Source organism: Ranitomeya imitator, unplaced genomic scaffold (assembly GCF_032444005.1).
Source record: "Ranitomeya imitator isolate aRanImi1 unplaced genomic scaffold, aRanImi1.pri SCAFFOLD_1186, whole genome shotgun sequence".
NCBI lineage: Eukaryota > Metazoa > Chordata > Amphibia > Anura > Dendrobatidae > Ranitomeya > Ranitomeya imitator.
Genome location: NW_027194670.1, coordinates 12501 through 20000, shown reverse-complemented (window position 1 = coordinate 20000; position 7500 = coordinate 12501).

The following is a 7500-nucleotide window of genomic DNA, read 5'->3' as shown; positions in this document are numbered from 1 at the left end:
TCCACGCCAGGGGGGCGTCAATATGTTGTGAGGTACCCCAGGACAGTCGCCTAAATGTGGGTGAAGTTTGCGAGTCACGGGCGCAAAGTCGAATTTTGGGTGAAAAACCGCGTTTTCATGCGCTAAAAATTTCAGACAAGTGTCAGACTTCCAGGCAGGGGAAAACCGCAGGAGGCGTACCGAGGAGGCTTCCAGGAGCCTGGGGAAGATTATCCAAAAGTGTCCTTGACACTTAGAAATATTTTCAGAAAATCACGATTTTGTGAAAATTGACACGTTTCCCCTACTTCCACGCCAGGGGGGCGTCAATATGTTGTGAGGTACCCCAGGACAGTCGCCTAAATGTGGGTGAAGTTTGCGAGTCACGGGCGCAAAGTCGAATTTTGGGTGAAAAACCGCGTTTTCATGCGCTAAAAATTTCAGACAAGTGTCAGACTTCCAGGCAGGGGAAAACCGCAGGAGGCGTACCGAGGAGGCTTCCAGGAGCCTGGGGAAGATTATCCAAAAGTGTCCTTGACACTTAGAAATATTTTCAGAAAATCACGATTTTGTGAAAATTGACACGTTTCCCCTACTTCCACGCCAGGGGGGCGTCAATATGTTGTGAGGTACCCCAGGACAGTCGCCTAAATGTGGGTGAAGTTTGCGAGTCACGGGCGCAAAGTCGAATTTTGGGTGAAAAACCGCGTTTTCATGCGCTAAAAATTTCAGACAAGTGTCAGACTTCCAGGCAGGGGAAAACCGCAGGAGGCGTACCGAGGAGGCTTCCAGGAGCCTGGGGAAGATTATCCAAAAGTGTCCTTGACACTTAGAAATATTTTCAGAAAATCACGATTTTGTGAAAATTGACACGTTTCCCCTACTTCCACGCCAGGGGGGCGTCAATATGATGTGAGGTACCCCAAGGCAGTGACCTAACTGTGGGTGAAGTTTGCGGGTCATGGGCGCAAAGTCGAATTTTGGGTGAAAAACCGCATTTTCATACTCTAAAAATTTCAGACAAGTGTCAGACTTCCAGGCAGGGAGAAACCGCAGGAGGCGTACCGAGGAGGCTTCCAGGAGCCTGGGGAAGATTATCCAAACGAGTCCTTGACACTTAGAAATATTTTCAGAAAATCACGATTTTGTGAAAATTGACACGTTTCCCCTACTTCCACGCCAGGGGGGCGTCAATATGATGTGAGGTACCCCAGGACAGTCGCCCAAATGTGGGTGAAGTTTGCGAGTCATGGGCGCAAAGTCGAATTTTGGGTGAAAAACCGCATTTTCATACTCTAAAAATTTCAGACAAGTGTCAGACTTCCAGGCAGGGGAAAACCGCAGGAGGCGTACCGAGGAGGCTTCCAGGAGCCTGGGGAAGATTATCCAAAAGTGCCCTTGACACTTAGAAATATTTTCAGAAAATCACGATTTTGTGAAAATTGACACGTTTCCCCTACTTCCACGCCAGGGGGGCGTCAATATGTTGTGAGGTACCCCAGGACAGTCGCCTAAATGTGGGTGAAGTTTGCGAGTCACGGGCGCAAAGTCGAATTTTGGGTGAAAAACCGCGTTTTCATGCGCTAAAAATTTCAGACAAGTGTCAGACTTCCAGGCAGGGGAAAACCGCAGGAGGCGTACCGAGGAGGCTTCCAGGAGCCTGGGGAAGATTATCCAAAAGTGTCCTTGACACTTAGAAATATTTTCAGAAAATCACGATTTTGTGAAAATTGACACGTTTCCCCTACTTCCACGCCAGGGGGGCGTCGATATGTTGTGAGGTACCCCAGGACAGTCGCCTAAATGTGGGTGAAGTTTGCGAGTCACGGGCGCAAAGTCGAATTTTGGGTGAAAAACCGCATTTTCATACTCTAAAAATTTCAGACAAGTGTCAGACTTCCAGGCAGGGGGAAACCGCCGGAGGCGTACCGAGGAGGCTTCCAGGAGCCTGGGGAAGATTATCCAAACGAGTCCTTGACACTTAGAAATATTTTCAGAAAATCACGATTTTGTGAAAATTGACACGTTTCCCCTACTTCCACGCCAGGGGGGCGTCAATATGATGTGAGGTACCCCAAGGCAGTGACCTAACTGTGGGTGAAGTTTGCGGGTCATGGGCGCAAAGTCGAATTTTGGGTGAAAAACCGCATTTTCATACTCTAAAAATTTCAGACAAGTGTCAGACTTCCAGGCAGGGAGAAACCACAGGAGGCGTACCGAGGAGGCTTCCAGGAGCCTGGGGAAGATTATCCAAAAGTGTCCTTGACGCTTAGAAATATTTTGAAAAAAATCACGATTTTGTGAAAATTGACACGTTTCCCCTACTTCCACGCCAGGGGGGCGTCAATATGTTGTGAGGTACCCCAGGACAGTCGCCCAAATGTGGGTGAAGTTTGCGAGTCATGGGCGCAAAGTCGAATTTTGGGTGAAAAACCGCATTTTCATACTCTAAAAATTTCAGACAAGTGTCAGACTTCCAGGCAGGGAGAAACCGCAGGAGGCGTACCGAGGAGGCTTCCAGGAGCCTGGGGAAGATTATCCAAAAGAGTCCTTGACACTTAGAAATATTTTCAGAAAATCACGATTTTGTGAAAATTGACACGTTTCCCCTACTTCCACGCCAGGGGGGCGTCAATATGATGTGAGGTACCCCAAGGCAGTGACCTAACTGTGGGTGAAGTTTGCGGGTCATGGGCGCAAAGTCGAATTTTGGGTGAAAAACCGCATTTTCATACTCTAAAAATTTCAGACAAGTGTCAGACTTCCAGGCAGGGGAAAACCGCAGGAGGCGTACCGAGGAGGCTTCCAGGAGCCTGGGGAAGATTATCCAAAAGTGCCCTTGACACTTAGAAATATTTTCAGAAAATCACGATTTTGTGAAAATTGACACGTTTCCCCTACTTCCACGCCAGGGGGGCGTCAATATGTTGTGAGGTACCCCAGGACAGTCGCCCAAATGTGGGTGAAGTTTGCGAGTCATGGGCGCACAGTCGAATTTTGGGTGAAAAACCGCATTTTCATACTCTAAAAATTTCAGACAGGTGTCAGACTTCCAGGCAGGGAGAAACCGCAGGAGGCGTACCGAGGAGGCTTCCAGGAGCCTGGGGAAGATTATCCAAAAGAGTCCTTGACACTTAGAAATATTTTCAGAAAATCACGATTTTGTGAAAATTGACACGTTTCCCCTACTTCCACGCCAGGGGGGCGTCAATATGTTGTGAGGTACCCCAGGACAGTCGCCCAAATGTGGGTGAAGTTTGCGAGTCATGGGCGCACAGTCGAATTTTGGGTGAAAAACCGCATTTTCATACTCTAAAAATTTCAGACAGGTGTCAGACTTCCAGGCAGGGGGAAACCGCCGGAGGCGTACCGAGGAGGCTTCCAGGAGCCTGGGGAAGATTTTCCAAAAGTGTCCTTGACACTTAGAAATATTTTCAGAAAATCACGATTTTGTGAAAATTGACACGTTTCCCCTACTTCCACGCCAGGGGGGCGTCAATATGTTGTGAGGTACCCCAGGACAGTCGCCCAAATGTGGGTGAAGTTTGCGAGTCATGGGCGCAAAGTCGAATTTTGGGTGAAAAACCGCATTTTCATACTCTAAAAATTTCAGACAGGTGTCAGACTTCCAGGCAGGGAGAAACCGCAGGAGGCGTACCGAGGAGGCTTCCAGGAGCCTGGGGAAGATTATCCAAAAGAGTCCTTGACACTTAGAAATATTTTCAGAAAATCACGATTTTGTGAAAATTGACACGTTTCCCCTACTTCCACGCCAGGGGGGCGTCAATATGATGTGAGGTACCCCAAGGCAGTGACCTAACTGTGGGTGAAGTTTGCGGGTCATGGGCGCAAAGTCGAATTTTGGGTGAAAAACCGCATTTTCATACTCTAAAAATTTCAGACAGGTGTCAGACTTCCAGGCAGGGGGAAACCGCCGGAGGCGTACCGAGGAGGCTTCCAGGAGCCTGGGGAAGATTTTCCAAAAGTGTCCTTGACACTTAGAAATATTTTGAGAAAATCACGATTTTGTGAAAATTGACACGTTTCCCCTACTTCCACGCCAGGGGGGCGTCAATATGTTGTGAGGTACCCCAGGACAGTCGCCTAAATGTGGGTGAAGTTTGCGAGTCACGGGCGCAAAGTCGAATTTTGGGTGAAAAACCGCGTTTTCATGCGCTAAAAATTTCAGACAAGTGTCAGACTTCCAGGCAGGGGAAAACCGCAGGAGGCGTACCGAGGAGGCTTCCAGGAGCCTGGGGAAGATTATCCAAAAGTGTCCTTGACACTTAGAAATATTTTCAGAAAATCACGATTTTGTGAAAATTGACACGTTTCCCCTACTTCCACGCCAGGGGGGCGTCAATATGATGTGAGGTACCCCAAGGCAGTGACCTAACTGTGGGTGAAGTTTGCGGGTCATGGGCGCAAAGTCGAATTTTGGGTGAAAAACCGCATTTTCATACTCTAAAAATTTCAGACAGGTGTCAGACTTCCAGGCAGGGAGAAACCGCAGGAGGCGTACCGAGGAGGCTTCCAGGAGCCTGGGGAAGATTATCCAAAAGTGTCCTTGACACTTAGAAATATTTTCAGAAAATCACGATTTTGTGAAAATTGACACGTTTCCCCTACTTCCACGCCAGGGGGGCGTCAATATGTTGTGAGGTACCCCAGGACAGTCGCCCAAATGTGGGTGAAGTTTGCGAGTCATGGGCGCAAAGTCGAATTTTGGGTGAAAAACCGCATTTTCATACTCTAAAAATTTCAGACAAGTGTCAGACTTCCAGGCAGGGAGAAACCGCAGGAGGCGTACCGAGGAGGCTTCCAGGAGCCTGGGGAAGATTATCCAAAAGAGTCCTTGACACTTAGAAATATTTTCAGAAAATCACGATTTTGTGAAAATTGACACGTTTCCCCTACTTCCACGCCAGGGGGGCGTCAATATGTTGTGAGGTACCCCAGGACAGTCGCCCAAATGTGGGTGAAGTTTGCGAGTCATGGGCGCACAGTCGAATTTTGGGTGAAAAACCGCATTTTCATACTCTAAAAATTTCAGACAGGTGTCAGACTTCCAGGCAGGGAGAAACCGCAGGAGGCGTACCGAGGAGGCTTCCAGGAGCCTGGGGAAGATTATCCAAAAGTGTCCTTGACACTTAGAAATATTTTCAGAAAATCACGATTTTGTGAAAATTGACACGTTTCCCCTACTTCCACGCCAGGGGGGCGTCAATATGATGTGAGGTACCCCAAGGCAGTGACCTAACTGTGGGTGAAGTTTGCGGGTCATGGGCGCAAAGTCGAATTTTGGGTGAAAAACCGCATTTTCATACTCTAAAAATTTCAGACAGGTGTCAGACTTCCAGGCAGGGAGAAACCGCAGGAGGCGTACCGAGGAGGCTTCCAGGAGCCTGGGGAAGATTATCCAAAAGAGTCCTTGACACTTAGAAATATTTTCAGAAAATCACGATTTTGTGAAAATTGACACGTTTCCCCTACTTCCACGCCAGGGGGGCGTCAATATGATGTGAGGTACCCCAAGGCAGTGACCTAACTGTGGGTGAAGTTTGCGGGTCATGGGCGCAAAGTCGAATTTTGGGTGAAAAACCGCATTTTCATACTCTAAAAATTTCAGACAGGTGTCAGACTTCCAGGCAGGGGGAAACCGCCGGAGGCGTACCGAGGAGGCTTCCAGGAGCCTGGGGAAGATTTTCCAAAAGTGTCCTTGACACTTAGAAATATTTTCAGAAAATCACGATTTTGTGAAAATTGACACGTTTCCCCTACTTCCACGCCAGGGGGGCGTCAATATGTTGTGAGGTACCCCAGGACAGTCGCCCAAATGTGGGTGAAGTTTGCGAGTCATGGGCGCACAGTCGAATTTTGGGTGAAAAACCCCATTTTCATACTCTAAAAATTTCAGACAGGTGTCAGACTTCCAGGCAGGGAGAAACCGCAGGAGGCGTACCGAGGAGGCTTCCAGGAGCCTGGGGAAGATTTTCCAAAAGTGTCCTTGACACTTAGAAATATTTTCAGAAAATCACGATTTTGTGAAAATTGACACGTTTCCCCTACTTCCACGCCAGGGGGGCGTCAATATGATGTGAGGTACCCCAAGGCAGTGACCTAACTGTGGGTGAAGTTTGCGGGTCATGGGCGCAAAGTCGAATTTTGGGTGAAAAACCGCATTTTCATACTCTAAAAATTTCAGACAAGTGTCAGGCTTCCAGGCAGGGAGAAACCGCAGGAGGCGTACCGAGGAGGCTTCCAGGAGCCTGGGGAAGATTTTCCAAAAGTGTCCTTGACACTTAGAAATATTTTGAGAAAATCACGATTTTGTGAAAATTGACACGTTTCCCCTACTTCCACGCCAGGGGGGCGTCAATATGATGTGAGGTACCCCAAGGCAGTGACCTAACTGTGGGTGAAGTTTGCGGGTCATGGGCGCAAAGTCGAATTTTGGGTGAAAAACCGCATTTTCATACTCTAAAAATTTCAGACAGGTGTCAGACTTCCAGGCAGGGAGAAACCGCAGGAGGCGTACCGAGGAGGCTTCCAGGAGCCTGGGGAAGATTATCCAAAAGAGTCCTTGACACTTAGAAATATTTTGAGAAAATCACGATTTTGTGAAAATTGACACGTTTCCCCTACTTCCACGCCTGGGGGGCGTCAATATGATGTGAGGTACCCCAAGGCAGTGACCTAACTGTGGGTGAAGTTTGCGGGTCATGGGCGCAAAGTCGAATTTTGGGTGAAAAACCGCGTTTTCATACTCTAAAAATTTCAGACAAGTGTCAGACTTCCAGGCAGGGAGAAACCGCAGGAGGCGTACCGAGGAGGCTTCCAGGAGCCTGGGGAAGATTTTCCAAAAGTGTCCTTGACACTTAGAATTATTTTGAGAAATTTCCGATTTTGTGAAAAATGACCCCTTTCCCCTACTTCCACCCTAAAGGGGCGTCAATATGTTGTAAAGCACCCCGAGACAGAGACCTAAGCGTGGGCAAAGTTTGGGTCTGATGGGTGGAACACTGAAAAAAACGCGATTTTCCACTTAGAACAAACATAGAACTTTCAGACTTCCAGGCGGGGGGAATGCTCTGAAGCTGTACCGAGGACACTTCCATGGCCCCCGGATCGATTTTCAAGAACGAGTCCTTGGGACTTTGAAATTTTTCGGCGATGCGTTTTTGGCTTCCGGGAGCCGCAGAACGTTGGGAAATTCGTTCCGCTCGCCGGTTCCAGGTGTTTCGGGCTAGTCCAGGCCCCAGCTACGCCGCCTGGCCGCCAAATTTCGCAAAATCGAAAAAAAAAAAAATAGAACCGGAATGAGGAATTTCTGGCCGCCGGATCCGCCGCACAGCTCCAGGAAGTCGGACACTTTTCGGCTTCGCTCCCTTAAAGTGGGGGTCGGTGTTTCGCCATGCAAATACCCACTTTTGCACACCAGCTGCAGGATATAGGAGAGAGGGGTACCTCTCGGGCCCGACTGATTTCCGATGTTTTTGTGGTTCCTCAAGTCGGGTAGGC